Source organism: Pongo pygmaeus, chromosome 19 (assembly GCF_028885625.2).
Source record: "Pongo pygmaeus isolate AG05252 chromosome 19, NHGRI_mPonPyg2-v2.0_pri, whole genome shotgun sequence".
Lineage (NCBI taxonomy): Eukaryota > Metazoa > Chordata > Mammalia > Primates > Hominidae > Pongo > Pongo pygmaeus.
In genome coordinates, this window is record NC_072392.2 from 95088467 (window position 1) to 95107414 (window position 18948).

Below are 18948 nucleotides of genomic sequence, written 5' to 3' on the forward strand. Positions count from 1 at the left end.
GTCACCCAGGCTGGAGTGCAGTGGCGTGAACTCGGCTCACTGCAAGCTCTGCCTTCCGGGTTCACGCTATTCTCCTGCCTCAGCCTCCCTAGTAGCTGGGACTACAGGTGCCTGCCACCACGCCTGTCTAATTTTTTTGTATTTTTTTAGTAGAGACGGGTTTTCACTGTGTTAGCCAGGATGGTCTCGAACTCCCGACCTCAGGTGATCCACCAGCCTCGGCCTCCCAAAGTGCTGGGATTACAGGTGTGAGCCACTGTGTCCCGACAAAAGCATATTTTAAAGCAACTCAGAGTCCTGGGAATGTTCAGGGTAGGCCTTGGGCGTGTTGTCCCATTCCATTTAAATAAAGGGGATGTATTGGTCAGGGATCTCTAGAGGGACAGAACTAATAGGATAGATGTATATATGAAGGGGAGTTTATTAGGAGAATTGATTCACACAGTCACAAGGTGAAGTCCCACAACAGGCCTTCTGCAAACTGAGGAGCAACGAAGCCAGTCTGAGTCCCAAAACCTCAAAAGTAGGGAAGCCGACAGTGTAGCCTTTACTCTGTGTCCGAATGCCTGAGAGCCTCTGGCAAATCACTGGTGTAGGTCCAAGAGTCCAAAAGCTGAAGAATCGGAGTCTGAGGTTTGACGGCAGGAAGCATCCAGCACGGGAGAAAGAAGAAGGCCGGAAGATCCAGAGAGTGTCCTTATTCTACGTTCCTCTGCCTGCTTTATTCTAGCCAGGTTGGCAGCTGATTAGATGGTGCCCACCCAGATTGCAGGTGGGTCTGCCTCTCCCAGTCCACTGATTCAAATGTTAATCTCCTTTGGCAACACCTTCATAGATACACTCAGGAACAATACTTTGTATCCTTCAATCCAATCAAGTTGACACTCAATATTAACCATCACAGGGGACACCCCAAGAGTGACCACCTTAGGTCAGCACCGTTGGGCAGACATGACTTCTGCTTCCGTACTCCATCCCTTCCCCCATCATCTTCTGCACTTTGTGGGAGGCCCCGCTCAGCCTGGGGGGAGCTTCCAGTTATTCTGAAAGTATAATGTGGTGGAAAGTGAATGACTGGGCTGGGTGCGGTGGCTCATGCCTGTAATCCCAGCACTTTGGGAGGCCAAGGCGGGCAGATCACCTGAGGTCAGGAGTTTGAGACCAGCCTGACCAACATGGTGAAACCCTCTCTCTACTAAAAATACAAAAATTAGCTGGGCATAGTGGCAGGCACCTGTAATCCCAGCTACTCGGGAGGCTGAGGCAGGAGAATTGCTTGAACTCAGGAGGCAGAGGTTGCAGTGAGCCGAGATCTCACCATTGCACTCCAGCCTGGGTGACAGAGCAAGACTCTGTCTCAACAAAAAAAGAAAGTGAGTAACTTTGGGACTGGACAGACCCTTGAGGATCCTGGCCTCCTGACTCCCCAGCTGTGAGAACTTAGATTTCCCCTCTGTAAAATGGGGATAATGCCACCTACTTCGTGAGACATGTGAGGATGAGATGATGCATATATCCAAAGCCCCCGCCAGAACCACACACATATTAGGGTCACATGACTCTTCAATTCTCTCCTCTCTCCTCCTCCCTCCCCAAAACAAAGCCTCTCTTCTAATACTGAGTGCTGACTTTTCATGTGGAGCTTGTTGCAGAAGGACATTCCTTTTTGTGTGGGAAGTGAGGAAGGTGGAAAGAGTGTATGCATTTGCAGGGGCTGGGAGGGCGGCTTAATGGAGACAGGGAGCACAGAGCGTTGTGTCTCCCTGCAAATGAGCACACTGTCCTGGGCAGGGCCTCCTGTTGCAGGACAGATGGTGGCACTCATCCAGCCCCTCCCCAGGACAGCCCAGTCAATTCCTCTGCAGTGAGTTCTATGGCTGAGTCTTTGTGAGGAGTTGGGGGGATGGTAGAGGGTCCCTTGTGAGGGGTTGGGGGGATGGTAGAGGGTCCCTTGTGAGGGGTTGGGAGGATGGTGGAGGGTCTGTTGTGAGGGGTTCAGGATATAATGGAGGATCCCTTGTGAGGGGTTGGGGGGATGGTGGAGGGTCTGTTGTGAGGGGTTCAGGATATAATGGAGGATCCCTTGTGAGGCGTTGGGGGGATGGTGGAGGGTCCCTTGTGAAGAGTTGCGGTGGGGGATGGTGGAGTAGCCATAGAGAATGCTCTAGACTGAATATTGTGTCTCCCTGACAATCCCTATGTTGAAATCATAGCTGTCAGTATGGTGGTATTAGGAGACGGGCCTTAGGAGGTGATAAGGCATGAGGGTGGGGCCCTCTCCATGGGATTAGTGCTCTTGTAAGAGACCCAGAGAGCTTGCGCTTGAATTCTCTCTGCCATGTGAGGACACAGCAAGCGGGTGGCCATCTGCGAGCCAGGAAGAGAGGCTTCCCTGAGAACAAAATCTGCCAGCACCTTGATTTTGGACTTCCCAGCCTCCAGCACCATGAGACACAAATGCCTGTGATGAGGCCTCCCGGTCTGTGGTTTGCAATGGTAGCCGGAGCCGACTAGGACAGAGAGGCTTCCCAGCAGCCCCTCCTGAGCCTTGCTGCTGGCAGCTCCCATACAGCGTGGTTATGGGATGTCTCTTTCTGCTGGAGGCTGGGACCCAGAAGCATAGGAGGGGAGTGAAGCCACTCTTCTTGTGAAAAGGTTGCTTATTGTTCAGCAAAGGAAGGAATGGCAGGGGGGGGACAGTAAGGCATGGCTGGGAACCCCTGATATTGAGTGGCCTCTCATAATTGAGAGAAAGATATATGGGTAGTAAGCTGGGGCAAAGTTAAGTAGGTATCTTAGAGCAGTGATTAGATTATGTTTGTCCAGTGGCCTGCTGCAAATTCCATTACTACAGAGTCTGTGAGAGGCTCTTTGGGGTCCTCTCCAGCCTGATACCTGCAGCTTTGGCAAGGACGTCCACAGAGTGGTCTCTCTGATTCCAGCTGGTGCCTTCAGGTCCCCTTGTGCACCCCACATCAGGGCAGATGCTCCCCCACCCAAGCCTCTGTCATCCAGGGACTTCATGGACTCGGGCCAGGCAGACCCCAGCAGGCTGTGCCCCGGGGGAAGTTGCTCCCCACCCCGATGGGGCTGCATCAGCCCTAAAGCTTCCCTAAAAGATGTTCCTTTTGTTGTTAAACTTATTTTCATCTTGTGTGCACAGAATCATGCTTGTTTCTCTCCATCATTTGTCTATGAACAGGGATGAAGAAGAGGGACAAAAAGGGAAAACGATTTGCTGTCATTGTATCCACAAAGTGCACATTTTCTTTGTACGGTTGAAATGTCTGTGCGTCTGAGAGCATTGCAAGCTTGTCTGAAATGGTCTAATTGCCTGATCTCAATCCTGGCTGGGTGCCTTGCATCTGGCTTTTCATGGATTTGAATTGGGAGGGGCCGTTGGGGGAGACTTTCCTAACTCAGGGATATTTTTAGCAAATCAAAGTTTGCTTTTCTAGGTCGATTCTGTCCTCTGTCATCGCCACCTCCCAAGCTGCCTCCGCGGCTCTTGTCACTTGCCATTGTCCCTGGGCTCTGGTGGGAGGCCAGTCCTATGCTGCTGAATTGGAATCAGGACCAGAACAGTCCTGACTGTCCCTATAGGACCCAGGCCGGGGGCACCCCACCCAGCCCTGTGCCAGGGGCTTTGTGTAAGTCAGCAGTTCTCAAAGTGGGGCCCTCTGAGACCCAAGGAGTTTTTATTTTATTTTATTTATTTTTTGAGACAGAGTCTCACTCTGTCTCCCAGGCTGGAGTGCAATGGCATGATCTCAGCTCACTGCAACCTCCGCCTCCTGGGTTCAAGCAATTCTCCTGCCTCAGCCTTCCAAGTAGCTGGGATTACAGGCATCCACCAATAGGCCCAGCTAATTTTTTGTATTTTTAGTAGAGATGGTGTTTTGCCATGTTGGCCAGGCTGTTCTTGAACTCCTGACCTCAGATGATCCACCTGCCTTGTGCTCCCAAAGTGCTGGGATTCCAGGCATGAGCCTCCGCGCCTGGCCTCAAGGAGGTTTTCGTTCTTCTCAATCAAAACAACATATCACAATGGCCAGAATGTAGAAGCAGACAGAAGAGTCCACCTGCTTCTTTCCATTAAGCCAGACATTAAAGAGATCTGCACTACTTTATTTATTTATTGAGACAATCTCATTCTCTTGCCTAGACTGGAGTGCACTGGTGTGATCTCAGCTCACTCTAACCCCCTCCTCCTGGGTTTGAGCGATTCTCCTGCTTCAGCCTCCCAAGTAGCTGGGATTACAGTTGCGCACCATGGTGCCTGGGTAATTTTTGTATTTTTAGGAGAGACGGGGTTTCACCATGTTGGCCAGGCTGGTCTTGAACTCCTGACCTCAAGTGATCTGCCCACCTCGGCCTCCCAAAGTGTTGGGATTACAGGCGTGAGCCACCGTGCCCGGACTTGCACTACCTTAAAACAGCACCTTCTGACTAACATTGTGTTGTTTTAAAAGATAGAGGTTTTTTTTTTTAAAAAAAAAGATGTGATTTATGTTAACATATAGTGGTTTATTGTTGCTATTTTAAGGGAGTTAAATAAAATTTTAAATTTCTGTTTTAATTTCTAATACAATAAATATTGATGAGTAACATGCATAGAAACAAAAGCACTTTGAGGCTTCAGTAATTTTTAGGAGAGTAAAGGGATTCTATAGCCAATAAGTTAGAAAATCACTGAGATAAGTTGTATCATTTAATCCTTCAACTTCCTTTATGGGAGGCAGCATAAGCCCGATTTCAGATGAAATCTGAAAGAGATGGAGAAGGGAAACCTTTCAGAAGGAATTTGTCCTTGATTTTACATTAAGCAGCTGATTTGGGATTTAAAAAGCATGGCTTGGCCAGGTGCAGTGGTTCATGCCTGTAATCCCAGCACTTTGGGAGGCTGAGGTGGGTGGATTACTTGAGGCCAGACCAGCCTGGCCAACGTGGTGAAGCCCCCGTCTGTACTAAAAATATAAAAATTAGCCCGGCATGGTGGCGCATGCCTGTAATCCCAGCTACTTGGGAGGCTGAGGCAGGAGAATCGCTTGAGCCCCGGAGGTTGCAGGGAGCCAAGATTGTGCCACTGCACTCCAGCCTGGGGGACAGAGTGAGAATCTGTCTCCAAAAAAAAAAAAAAAAAAAGTAATTTGTCCATGGTTTTACATTAAGCAGCTGAATTGGGATTTTTAAAAACATTTCTTTATTAAAAACAACAGTTAGGGCTGGGCACGGTGGCTTATGCCTGTAATCCCAGCACTTTGGGAGGCCGAGGTGGGCGGATCACGAGGTCAGGAGATGGAGACCATCCTGGCTAACACGGTGAAACCCCGTCTCTACTAAAAATACAAAAAATTAGCCGGGCGTGGTGGCGGGCGCCTGTAGTCCCAGCTACTCGGGAGGCTGAGGCAGGAGAATGGTGTGAACCCAGGAGGCGGAGCTTGCAGTGAGCCGAGATCGCGCCACTGCACTCCAGCCTGGGCGACAGAGCGAGACTCCGTCTCAAAAAAAAAAAAAAAAAAAAAAAAATTAATACATACTATACAAAAAAATGGAATATGAAAAAATTTAATCTACCCATATAAGCCTGCCATTTAATCTTTTAGAATATTTGCTTTGTCTTCATATTTAATTTCCATAACCTGAGTCATATTGTCTGTGCAGTTTTATATTCTAAAGCAGGATTTGAACCCAGAGCTCAGACAGAGCCAGGCCAAGTGGGGAAGGGGGCTTGTGCCTTTTTATCTCTTCACATTCTGACAGTGTCCTGTAATAGGACCTGAGGTTGTGTGTGAGGGGCTGACTTGCCCCTCTCAAAAAAAATTCATGATGAAAGCTGGGCGTGGTGGTATGCGCCTGTAGTCCCAGCTACTCAGGAGGCTGAGTGGGAGGATCGCTTGAGCCCAAGAGTTTGAGGCCAGCCTGGCCAACATAGTAAAACCCCATCTCTTAAAAAAAAAAAAAAAAATTACAGTGAATCCCTAACCCCTGTACTTCAGAATGTGAATGTATTTAGAGATGCGGCCTTTAAAGAGGTGATTAAGTTAAAATGAGGCTCAGCGGGCAATAATCCAGTCTCACTGGTGTCCTTATAAGAAGAGGAAATTCAGGCCAGGCTCGGTGGCTCACGCCTGTAATCCCAGCACTTTGGGAGGCCAAGGTGGGTGGATCACCTGAAGTCAGGAGTTCCAGATCAGCCTGGCCAACATGGTGAAACCCCGTCTCTACTAAAAATACAAAAATTAGCCGGGCGTGGTGGCACGTGCCTGTAATCCCAGATACTCGAGAGACTGAGACAGGAGAATCCCTTGAACCTGAGAGGCGGAGTTTCCAGTGAGCTGAGATCACGCCACTACACTCCAGCCTGGGCAACAGAGTGAGAGTCTATCTCAAAAAGGAAATAGAGGAAATTCAGACACACAAAGAGACAGCAGGGAGGGGGCACAGAGGAAAGACATAGGACGCCACCTAAAGTATGCCGGGGCCCTGTCTGGGGATGTGCACCTTCGCCCTGAGCACACGGTGCAAGGAAGTGGCTCAGAGCCTTGTCACAGGGCCCTGGAGTGGGAGCCCTTTGCTTCTGGGGTCTGCTCTGGGCTGAGAAGGCTTGACCCTGTTGAAATGGCTCTGCTGGCCTGGACGCCCTGAGACAGATTCCATTTCAGCTGGTGAGCTCAGGGCCTGGCCTTGGACATGGCCAGCGCCAGAGAAACTGGATCTAGGATAAGCAGAAAGACAGCTCAGTGCCATCTTTAACTCACAGTGCAGGGAGTGAGCCCAGGCTTTAGGGCAGAGTGCCCCCTCCGCTTGCTGACTCTCGGCCTGGGCTCTGTCCTCTGGGCTCCAGCTGTTGTAGGACATCCTAAGAAAGGGGTCAGCCGGGCTGTGAACAGTCAATGGCATAGAGGCCTGAAGACTCCAGTCCTTCCTCCTGTGATGATGACACCTCCTAGGTGACCACCCTTGAGCTGATGCTTTTTTTTTTTTTTTTTTTTTTTTTTTCCTTTGAGACAGAGTTTTGCTCTGTTGCCCAGACTGGAGTGCAGTGGCGCCATCTCGGCTTACTGCAACCTCCGCCTCCCAGGTTCAAGTGATTTTCCTGTGCCGAGGAGCTGGGACTACAGGCACGTGCCACTGCGCCTGGATAATTTTTGTATTTTTAGTAGAGACGGGGTTTCACCATGTTGGCCAGGCTGGTCTTGAACTCCTGACTTCTTGATCTGCCTGCCTCAGCCTCCCAAAGTGCTGGGATTACAGGCATGAGCCACCGCGCCCGGCCTGATGCTTATTTCTTTCCTCTCATTGTCTACACTTTCTCCCTTCCGCTCACTTCAGTCCGCTGCACTCCTCACTGAGCTGGCCTTTGACAAGGTCTCTGATGAGTGACCTCACCTCTCAGCTCCAGGTCCCCCAGACAGCACATTTTCCAGGTGTCGTTTCTGAGCACTCAGTGCTGGCCTGTGCCTGGCTCAGCTCTTGGCTCTCTTTTCTGTCTTAGCATGGTCCAACAGGTGCTTTTTTTTGCTTGTTTTTGAGACAGGGTCTTGCTCTGTCATCCAGGCTGGAGTGCAGTGGCACAATTACTGCTCACTGATGCCTCAACCTCCTGAGCAGCTGGGACTGTAAGCATGCACCACTGCGTTGGGCTAATTTTTTATTTTTTGTAGAGATGGGGGTCTCAGTATGTTGCCCAGCTGGTCTCAAACTCCTGAGCTCAAGTGATCTGCCCGCCTCTGCCTCCCAACGTGCTGGGATTACAGGCGTGAGCCAGCATGCCCGGCCCCAACAGATTTTTCTGCTGTGTTGGAGATGTTCTCTCCCTGTGCTGTGCAACACAGTAGCCATGAGCCACGTGCAAGGTGGCCAGTGTGACTGAGAAACCGGTTTCCTTTTTTTTTTTTTTGAGACGGAGCGTCTCCCTCTGTCACCCAGGCTGGAGTGTAGTGGTACGATCTCGCCTCACTGCAACCTCTGCCTCCTGGGTTCAAGTGATTTTCCCCTGCCCCAGCCTCCCGAGTAGCTGGGATTACAGGTGCGTGCCACCATGCCCGGCTGATTTTTGTATTTTTAGTGGAGACAGTTTCACCATGTTGGCCAGGCTGGTCTCTAACTCCTGACCTCAGGTGATCCACCCGCTTCGGCCTCTCAAAGTGCTGCGATTACAGGCGTGAGCCACTGCATCCGGCCTGAGGTTTCCTTTTTGTTTCATTTTAATGAATTTAAATGTAAATAGCCACAGTGGCTGCTGGCTGCGGTGCTGGACAGTGCCTCCTAGGAGGCTGTTAATACCTGTGCCGTGCCTTTGTAGAGCATCTGCCGCTGTCTTCTGCATTTCTGTTCCCTGTGCTGACACCTCCCCTGAGCCCCCATAAGATCCATCTCTTCTTGACACCTCTCCTGGGTGCCTCATAGGCACATGGATTGAGCACGTGGAAATTCTCTGATCCCACCTTCCCCATTGCAGAGAATGGCACCCGCCACTGCTCAGCCTCCAGATTCAGGAGTTGCATTTGTTTCCTTCTTTCTCCTGCCCTGAGCCGGTCACCTGGGCTCGTCCCTCCAGACATATCCCAACCTACACTTCCCTCCACCCCCACTGCCTCAGCCCACTCCGGATCAGGCTGGCCCTCCCAGCTCTCTGCCTCCCCACTCCTCTCGCGTGTTCCCCAGCCCAGCAGCCAGAGTGACCCGGCTACAGCACAAATCCCAGCACCTCGCTCCCTGCACCCCCAACTGCAACCAGAATCCATCCCAGCTGATCGGTGGTCTGGCCTGCCCAGCTCTCCCACCCCATCTCCTCCTTCCCCTTCTAGTTGCCCAGTGCTGACCCCTCCCAGGGCTCCTGCATTTGCTGCTTGGAACTACCCCCGCCGGCACTTTTGTGTCTCCTTCTCACTCCAGTCTGAATTCAGTGTTACCTCCTCAGAGAGGTCTTGCCCCAACACTCACTGGCACAGCACGTCGTCTTCCTTGTAGAGAGCACACAGCCCCTCCAGGCCAGAGCTCTGTTCTCATCACTGTGTTCCTGGTAAAACAGTCCTGTTGGCCTCCCTGAGCCAAGCTCTCTGTCCCTTCCTCCCTCTTCTTTTCTACCTCCCTCTCTCGCCACCTGTCTCTTCCTCCCTCTCCTTTTCTCCCTCCTTCTCTCCCTGACTCCCTCTGTTCCATCAGTCTCTTTCTCTCCTCTCCCTGCCCTCTTGTTCCCTCTCTATTTCTGTCTCTTTTCTCCTTCTCTCTCCCTCTCTGTTTCTCCCCCGACTCTCTCTCTCTGCCTCTCTGTCTCTCCCACTCTCTGCTTCTCTCTCTCTCTCTCTCTGCCTGTCTGTCCCTCCCTCTCTCTCTCTGTCCCTCTCCCTCTCTCTGTCTCTCTCTCCCTCTCTCTCTCTCTGTCTCTATCTCTCTCTGCCTCTCTGTCTTTCCTCTCTCTCTCTCTCTGTCTCTCTCTCCGCCTCTGTCTCTCCCTCCGCCTCTCTGTCTCTCCCTTTCTCCCTCTCTGTCTCTCTTTTCCTCTCTCTCTGCCTCTCTGTCTCTCCCTCCCCCCACCTCTCTCTGCCTCTCTGTCTCTCCCTCTCTCTTTGCCTCTCCCTCCCTCCCTCTCTCTGTCTCTCCCTCTCTCTTTGCCTCTCCCTCCCTCCCTCTCTCTGTCTCTCTCTCCCTCTCTCTCCCTCTCTCTCTTTGCCTCTCCCTCCCTCTCTGTCTCTCTCTCTCTCTCTCTCCCTCTCTCTCTGCCTCTCTGTCTCTCCCTCCCCCCCCCGCCTGTCTCTCTCCCTCCCTCTTTGCCTCTCCCTCCCTCTCTCTCTCTGCCTCTCAGTCTCTCCCCCTCTCTCTCTCCTTTTGTTCCCCCCACCCACCCATGTCTGTGGAGGGCTGTGTCTCCCTTTGCCCCAGGACACTCCCTTTTTTTCTCCCCCGGTTCTGGTCTTTTGGGTGAAGGGCAGAAGGAAGACAAAAGCTGGAATTCCTGAGCAAGGGAAGTTATCACTACCCCCACGCTGAAGTTGTGACTGCTCATGCTGTAGCCCCTGGGTGGCCTCTGATGCAGCCACGCAAGGGGGTTCCACTCTGCTGCTTACTGGACCCGACCCCACCCCCTCCAGCAGCTTCCTCTGGAAGGGACTGGTTTCCCCTTGTACCCAGTGGGTCCAGGGCACCTGGATCAGTCCTTCAGTACCTTCATGTTTCAAACAAACACCTCTTGTAGCTCAGGCAGCAAATTGTGCTGTTCGTGGGGAGACGGCCGAGTGCCCTGACCAGTCGGAGCTGGACTGGCCAGTGCTCCTTTGGTAGAGGGTGGGGGGATCACTTGGGGTGGGCTTTGGCTGGGGGAACCTGGAGGCTTGTAGGCTGGGCTCCCAGAAACCTTAGGATGGTCTCATGTATACCCGGGTCTATTCTGAACCAAGCACCAAGCACCTTGGCTGGAGTCGGCTCACTTCCTCCTCTTATTACAGATCCCAGCAGCAGCAAACCCAAACTTCCCCCCGAACACCAGCACACTCCCCATTAATGATAAGGCAGGAGAGCTCCTGCTCTTTCCAGCCCGGACTTTAATTTCTCTAATTATAGCTGAGGCTTGGAGCAGTCCCTCCTGCTTAATCTACTTAATGCAGACACACACTCCCCCTAACTCTCCACCCCTACCCGGCTTCTGCCTTTAACCCTTTTGCTGCTGGGTGGCAATTTTCTGAGTGGGCACTTTTAAGAGCTGAATTGCGTTCCCCTCACCAAATTCGTATGTTAGAACCCCAAACCCTGTAGCTCAGAATGTGACCATTGGAGACAGGGTCTTTAAAGAGGTAATTAGGGCCAGGCACTGTGGCTCACACCTGTAATCTCAGCACTTTGGGAGGCTGAGGTGGAGGTATCAGGAGTTCAAGACAAGCCTGGCCAACATGGTGAAACTCTGTCTCTACTAAAAATACAAAAATTAGCCAGGCATGGTGGCATGTGCCTGTAATCCCAGCTACCCGGGAGGCAGGAGAATCGCTTGAACCCAGGAGGTGGAGGTTGCAGTGAGCTGAGATCACATACCACTGCACTCCAGCCTGGGAAACAGAGGGCGACTCCATCTCAAAAGAGAAAAGACGTAATTAGGCTAGGTGCTGTGGCTCACGCCTGTAATCCCAGCACTTTGGGAGGCCAAGGCGGGTGGATCACCTGAGGTCAGGAGTTTGAGACCAGCCTGGCCAACAGTTGAAACTCTGTCTCTAGTAAAAATACAAAATTAGCCGGGCATGGTGGCGGCGCCCATAATCCCAGCTACTTGGGAGGCTGAGGCAAGAGAAATGCTTGAACCTGGGAGGCGGAGGTTGCAGTGAACCGAGATTGCGCCACTGCACTCCAGCCTGGGTGACAAGAGTGAAACTCCGTCTCAAAATAGGTAATTAAGTGAAAATGGGCCCTAATCCAACATGATGGGTGTCCTTATAAGAAGAGGGACACAGACACAGAGGGAAGACCAGATGAAGGTCATGCAAGCCAACGTAGGAGGCGTGAACAAAAACCCAGCCCTGCTAACAGCTTGAACTTGGACATTTAGGTTTCAGAATTGTGGAAAAATTGCTGGGCTGGGTGGTTCCTGCCTGTAATCCCAGCACTTTGGGAGGCCAAGGCAGAAGGATCATCTGAGGCCAGGAGTTTGAGACCAACCTGGGCAACATAGTGAGACCCTATCTTTTTTTGTTTTGTTTTTTTTTTTTTTTTGAGACGGAGTCTCGCTGTCGCTCAGGCAGAGTGCAGTGGCACGATCTTGGCTCACTGCAACCTCCACCTCCTGGGTTCAAATGATTCTCCTGCCTCAGACTCCCAAGTAGCTGGGACTACAGGTGTATGCCACCACACCTGGCTAATTTTTGTATTTTTAGTAGAGACAGGGTTTCAGCCTGTTGGCCAGGCTGTTCTCAAACTCCTGACCTCAGATGATCCACCAGCCTGGGCCTCCCAAAGTGTGGGATTACAGGCATGAGCCACCACACCCAGCTGAGACCCCATCTTTAAAAAAAATAAATTAGTCGGGCATGGTGGCATGCACCTGTGGTCCCAGCTACTCCGGATGCTGAGGTGGGAGGATAGCTTGAGATCAGGAGGTTGAGGCTGCAGTGAGCCATGATTGCACCACTGTACTCCAGCCTGAGGAACAGAACGAGACTCTTTCTAAAAGAAGAAAAGAAAAATTGTGAAATAATAGATTTCTGCTGGTTGAGGTACATGGTCTGCGGCTCTTTAGCATCCTCGGCTGGGAGGGAGCCATGCGGCTGCTGTCTGGGAGGCAGGAAGCACTTCTGCCTCTGAGGAAGCCCCTCCAGGAACCCAGCTCCAGGACCAGCAGTCGGGGTGCTCAAGTGAAGGTGGGCCCCTTTGCTGGTGTGACCCTGGAGGTGGGGACATCTGGTGGCCTCCTGGGGAAGGGGACTCAGTTGCATCACAGCCAGTCGACCCATGCAGGTACCAGGTGTGCACATGGGAACGTGTCTGTGTGCCTGTGTGTGTTCAAACAGGAGAGACTGGTCAGGCTTAGCGATTAAGCTTAGACCCCTTCCCCAGCCCACAGAGCACACAGTGCACCATTTCTACGAGGATCTCAGAAAATCAATAGGTGTCCCCTCAGGGCAGGAGCAGCTGAGTTCAGCTTGTGTTTCCTGGAGTGTGCCTGTCCCCAGATCATCTGTTCTGTGATTCCAGAGGCAGGAGTGGAGCTTGTGCAGAGCCTCTGATGACTCCCGGCCCCTCTGGAACTCTGAGTCATAATCTTGCCATAACCTCCATGGTCACAGTCGTGCCTGCTGGGCACTCTTATTGTAGAGACCTTCTGAAGGTCACTGCAAAATCGTGATGCCCTAAATGCATTGTGGACCAAGACAAGAGGCAGGTGGGGCTCCTCTTTGACAGGCCCCAGGCCCGGGAGATTTGCCTTTAGGAGGAATCACTGATGACCGAATGTATTCTGGGGAAGAGAGAAGGGGAACGGATATGGAGACAAGTCACCAGAAAGACCCCCTGCGGGACAGATTGGAATCACAGCCCTGGAAAAGGGCCATGACATGAGCAGGGATGGCCTGGAGTGGGGGATGTGGTCAGACTGCTGTGGGGTGCTCCTGTCTTAACGGTGAAGAATGGCTGGTGGTCCCCAAACAGCAGACAGTACAGCTGTGCTGGACCTGTGACCTGGGATGCTGGGCAGTTCTGTGAGGGCTCGACTCCCTGCAATGCCTCTCCTAGGGCCTGTTCTGCATTCTCTCATCACGAACCTCACCCAGGCCAGTCTTTCGTGACTGCTCTGCTAAGCCCACAGGGGTTCTAAATTTTTTGACTATTCGTAACCAAGGCAACCCATAAATATAGCACAAACTGATTCTTGATTCCCGAGAGTTTTTGTTGGGTTGCTACTCAGTATCCATGTTTCCTTTTGGTCCTGGTTGTGGCGGTCCCTGGGACGGCCCACACACTTGGTGATTTGCTAGAAGGGCTCATGGGACCCAGTGGAGTCTGCAGAATTCTGTTAACAGCCATCAGGGGCTTCCTCCTTCCCTCGAGGGTGCTCACAGAGCATGCTCCTTCTCCAGCCTAGAGAAACACATGTGCAATATGTCTGCCCAGGGATACCCGTTGGAGACTCAGAACCCAAGGTTTTTACTGAGGGCTGGTCACATAGGCAATCCCTACTGAGCAACTTTAAAAAAAAAACCCATAAGAAAAGCAGGTGTTGGGCCAGGTTCAGTGGCTCATGCCTGTAATCCCAGCACTTTGGGAGGTTGAGGCAGCAGGCTTGCTTAAGCTCAGGAGTTCTAGACCAGCCTGGGTAACATAACAAGACCCAATCTATACAAAAATAAAATAAAATTAGCCCAGCATAGTGGCATGCACCTGTGGTCCCAGCTACTCAGGAGGTGGAGGATCACTTGAGCCTGGGAGGTGGAGGTTGCAGTGAGCCAAATTACACCACTGCACTCCAGCCTGGGCAACAGAGCAAGACCCTGTCTCAAAAATAAATATATAAAGTAAGAAAAGAAAAAGCAGTTATTTATCCTAACCCATATTGTTTGCATACACAGGCTAGGCACAGTGAGTCACCCTTATCAGCCAGGGAATGGAGGAGTGGTTCAAGTGCCAAGTTCCCAGAAGCCAGCTCAGAGCTGACCTCACGGGCAGACTGTTTTAAAGATAGCAGCGCTGGGCCTCAAGTCCATGAGGTCTTTTCTCAGTCAGGACCTGGCCCGGCTCTCCCAAATAAATGATCAACTACGGGGTTGCTTTCCTCTTAGCTCACTTTTCTTCCAGCTGCAACCCTTGACTTCCTCCCTCCCTGCCATGGGGACCTCCCATCGTACTTAAGGCACAGCTGTTGAATGGGGCGCTCCATGCCTGTTTTGAAGAGCCTCTCCCTCTGCTAATTAGTCTTCCCATCTTCACAACTGACTTATTTTTATTTTTTTTGAGACAGAGTTTTGCTCTTTGTTGCCCAGGCTGGTGTGCAGTGGCACGATCTCGGCTCACTGCAACCTCTGCCTCCCGGGTTCAAGTGATTCTCCTGTCTCAGCCTCCCAAATAGCTGGGATTATAGGCACCCACCACCACGCCTGGCTAATTTTTGTATTTTTAGTAGAGACAGGGTTTCACCATGTTGGTCAGGCTGGTCTCGAACTCCTGACCTCAGGTGATCCACCTCCCTCCGCCTCCCAAAGTGCTGGGATTGCAGACGTGAGCCACTGCGCCTGGCCACACCTGACTCTTAATTTATTGCTGTGTTCATACCATTTCTACCACTGGATAAATTTTCCTAACACCTCTATAATGGGTCTTAACTTGAGGCTTGGATTCTTTCTGGAGGGGGATTCTAGCCAGGGAGAGAATGAACTCTTTCTAACTGAACAGCTCTTCCGGATGCTTTCCACAAACATTCAACCCACAAAGCAGGAAGTGCCTGTGTTAATGTCTATTGCTGCACATTACAAACAGTGCTAAGGATACAGGAAGGTACAAGAAACTGATGCCGTAGGTTGACTCCATGGAGGGGGACTGGATGGCTGTGGGGGGCAGGTGTGGAAAAGAGACAATTCACCATATGCTCTGTGAGGTCCCTTTAAATTTTGTATTGTGTACAAGTATTTTTCAAACAAAATTATTTTTCTATTATTTTTTAAGACAGGGTCTCACTCTGTCACTCAGGCTGGAGTGCAATGGTGTGATCAAAGCTCACTGGAGCCTCAACCTCCCAGGCTCAAATGATCCTCCCACCTCAGCCTCCTGAGTAGCTGTGACTACAGTCACATGCCACTATGCCTGGCTAAGTTTTAGAGTTTTTGTAGAGATGGAAGTCTCACTACGTTGCCCAGGCTGGTCTTGAACTCCTGGCCTCAAGCAATCCTCCCACCTCTGCCTCCTGAAGTGCTGGGATTACAAACATGAGCTATTTAACCCAGCCAAAATTTGTAACTAAAAGAGGAAGAGGAGGAGGAAGGAGACGAGGACGAGGGAGAGAAATAAGAACAATCATAAGAAGGAGGAGAAAAATGAAGAGGAGGAGGAGGAGAAGGAGTAGGCAGTGGTGGAGAGCCAGGGCATCATCATTCACAGTAGTCAAAAGGTGGAAAGAACCCAAATGTCCATCATCTGATGAATGGATAAACAAAATGTGGTGTAGCCATACCATGAAATATTATTTAGTCATAAAAAGGAATGAAGTTCTAATATCTGTTACGATGTAGGTGAACCTTTAAAAATGACACAAAAGGCCAGGCATGGGTGGCTCATGTCTGTAATCCCATCATATTGGAAGGCCAAGGAAGGATTGCTTGAGCTCAAGAGTTTGAGACCAGCCTGGGCAACATAGGAAAACCTCTTTCCAAAAAAAAAAAAAAAAAAAAAAAGCCAGGCTGGGTGGTGGGTGCCTGTGGTCCCAACTACTACTTGGGAGGCTGGGGTAGGAGGATCATTTGAACCCAGGAGGTGGAGGCTGCAGTGAGCCGTGATCATGCCATTGTACTCCAGCATGGGTGACAGAGCAAGACCCTGTCTCAAAGAAAAAAAGAAGATAACTGCGTAAAAGAGCACATATTTTATAATCCCATGTATGTGAGATATCCCAAATTGGTAAATCATAGAGAAAGCAGGTTAGTGGTCCCCAGGGGCTGGGGGGAGTGGGGGGGGGAATGAGGGGTGGCTCCTTAGTGGGAATGGAGTCTTCCTCTGGGGTGATGAAATGTTTTGGAGATAGAAGTGGTGGTTGCACAAAAAAAGTGAATGTACTAAATGCTACTGAATTGTATATTTTATTTTATTTATTTATTTTTTTCAAGACGGACTTTCGCTCTTTCTCCCAGGCTGGAGTGAAGTAGGCGTGATCTCGAATCGCTGTGACCTCCATCCCAGGGTTCAAGTGATTCTCCCACCTCAGCCTCCTGAATAGCTGGGATACAGGTGCATGTCACCATGCCTGGCTAATTTTTGTATTTTTAGTAGAGACAGGGTTTCACCATGTTGGCCAGGCTGGTCTTGAACTCCTGACCTGAGGTGATCCACCTGCCTCGGCCTCCCAAAGTGCTGGGATTACAGGTGTGAGCCACTGACTGCCCCTGGCCAAATTGTATATTTTTAAATGGTTAATTTTATGTTATGTGAATTTCTCCTTGATTTTTTTTTTTTTAAAACAAGAAACAGAGTATGCTCTGGTAACGTTCAGCTCAGGGGGAAGTGCCCTGTCCATAATTACCGTGAGCTCTAGAGGGACTGGAGTTCTAGGTGCACTGGCCAAGCACACACTGGGGCCCCATGTCTCCACTCATTGACCTGGTTGGTCCCTGGCTTTCCCGGGTTCCAGACATCAAAGGGGGTACGTCAGCAGTGCACACCATCATGCCCATTAAATGCAGTGATGCACCATATATACACCTAACCAGCAATCAACCAAAATAGCACTTAGGGGCAAACTCTCAGCTGTGTCTTACAAATAACTGTAGTTGCACAATGTACAAGGAAATGACAGAGTCTGCCATTAACCTCAGGCCTGCAGCATCTCCAGACTGCACTGCTCACAGATGGATTGCACTGAGGGAAGCATCAGTGTCACCCGGGGAGCCAACTGCAAGCCCATCTACTTCGGGTCCCTGCAGGCAGTGTCTGCTTTCTCTAAGAAACAGGAATGAAGAATATTCTTATCTCTACCCGTTAGGCCTGAGGACGACTCTGGACTTGGTTGATGAAACAACCAAATTAGAAGGAGAAGCGGGGCCTCAGCACCCGGAGGACAGATCTTGGTGGCTGTCAAGGCTTTGGTTTTAGCTGAGGAGGAAGAGAGAAGGCACCAGAGCCTTGGGGCTCCCCTGTGAGATATTAATCCTGAAAGCTATATGTGCAGGCCCTGCTGAGTGCCCCACAGTCCTCACCACGGCCCGAAGGGGGAGATACTTTTTTTTTTTGAGATGGAGTTTTGCTCTGTCGCCCAAACTGGAGTGCAATGGCACGATCTCGGCTCACTGCAACCTCAGCCTCCCAGGTTCAAGAAATTCTCCTGCCCCAGCCAGGATTACAGGCATCTGCCACCACACCCGGCTAATTTTTGTATTTTTAGTAGAGATTGAGTTTCTACATGTTGGTCAGCCTGGTCTTGAACTCCTGACCTCAGGTGATCTGCCCACCTCGGCCTCTTAAAGTGCTAGGACTATAGGTGTGAGCCACCGCGCCCGGCTGGAGGGATGTGATCTTATGACATCATTCCTTTACTTATTTAGAGACAGAGTCTTGCTCCACCACCCAGACTAGAGTGCAATGGCACAATCATGGCTCACTGCAGTCTCGAACTCCTGCAGTGAGTCTCAAGTGATCCTCCCACCTCAGCCTCCCTAGGAGCTGGGACCACAGGTGCACACCACCACACCTGGCTAATTTTTGTATTTTTTATTTTGCCATGTTGCCGAGGGTGGTCTCGAATGCCTGGATTCCAGCGATCTTCCCACCTTGGCCTTCCAAAGTGCTGAGATTCCAAGTGTGAGCAGCTGAGCCCAGCCTTATGATGTACGTCATTTATATGGTTGAGGAGGCCAAGCCCAGCCAGGCAGGAGAGGTGCTCCAGCCCATGCAACCTGTAAGCGGCAGTGCTGAGATGTGCACCCAGGGCTGTCTGATCCAAAGTCTGTGCTTTTACATAAGATACTATGCTGGGGAGTCTCTTGTTTTTGTTTTTGTTTTTGAGACAGAGTCTTGCTCTGTTGCCCGGGCTGGAGTGCAGTGGCGTGATCTCAGCTCACTGCAACCTCCCCTCTATGCTGGGGAGTCTTAGGGTTAGCTCAGGGCTATGGCTGAAATGTTTGCCTTCTGCCCCCACCAAGTTCATACGTTGAAACCTCAACTGGTGTGATGGTATTTGAATATGGGGCCTTGGGGAGGTAATTAGGTCAAAAGCGTGGAGCCCGTGTAGATGGATGAAAGCTCCTATAAAAAGACAAGAGAGAGCTAGCTTCCGCTCCGCTCTCCACCAGTAAGGATACAACAAGGAGAGGCCACCTGCAAGCCACGAAGACAATCCTTCAGTAGCCTTCAGATCCGCCAACACCTTGATCCTGGGTTTCTGGCTGCCAGACCTGTGAGAAAGCGATGCCCGTTGTTTAAGCCCCTGGTCTTTGATCTGTTACTGCAGCGCGAGCTGACCACGCACTCAGTGTGAGGCGATGACCTTTTTCTCAACCATGTGCAGGTGGTATTTCTGCGTGCTTCAAATATCACAGGCCGGATTGTCAGGAAGCCAAGGAGGGGACTTTTGGAAGAGAATGATGCTGAGCCATCCGGGTCCCTGGACAGCCAGCAGCCCTGAGACAGACAGAAGTTTGGACAACTCAGGACAGGGAGCTTGGAGGGTAGCCCCTACATGTCTGAGTTGTCCCTACCTGTGTTGACTCAACTCTTCCTTCAAGGCAAGAGCCGCTAAGGATAGTCAGGACATCCTACCGCCCAAGG

At 51.0% G+C, this 18948-nt stretch overlaps 1 protein-coding gene and 1 long non-coding RNA gene across 2 annotated transcripts in view; one reads left to right on the forward strand and one right to left on the reverse strand.

Annotated features, from left to right (window-relative positions):
• The window catches only part of MGAT5B (alpha-1,6-mannosylglycoprotein 6-beta-N-acetylglucosaminyltransferase B), a 157120-nt gene that overhangs the window by 37486 nt on the left and 100686 nt on the right, over positions 1–18948 (forward strand). The window lies entirely within an intron of this gene.
• LOC134738779 (uncharacterized) lies at positions 404–9117 on the reverse strand. Its single transcript, XR_010124792.1, has 2 exons — positions 8919–9117; positions 404–1043 (listed from the first exon to the last, which is right to left on the reverse strand). It is a non-coding gene; the product is annotated as an uncharacterized LOC134738779 (long non-coding RNA).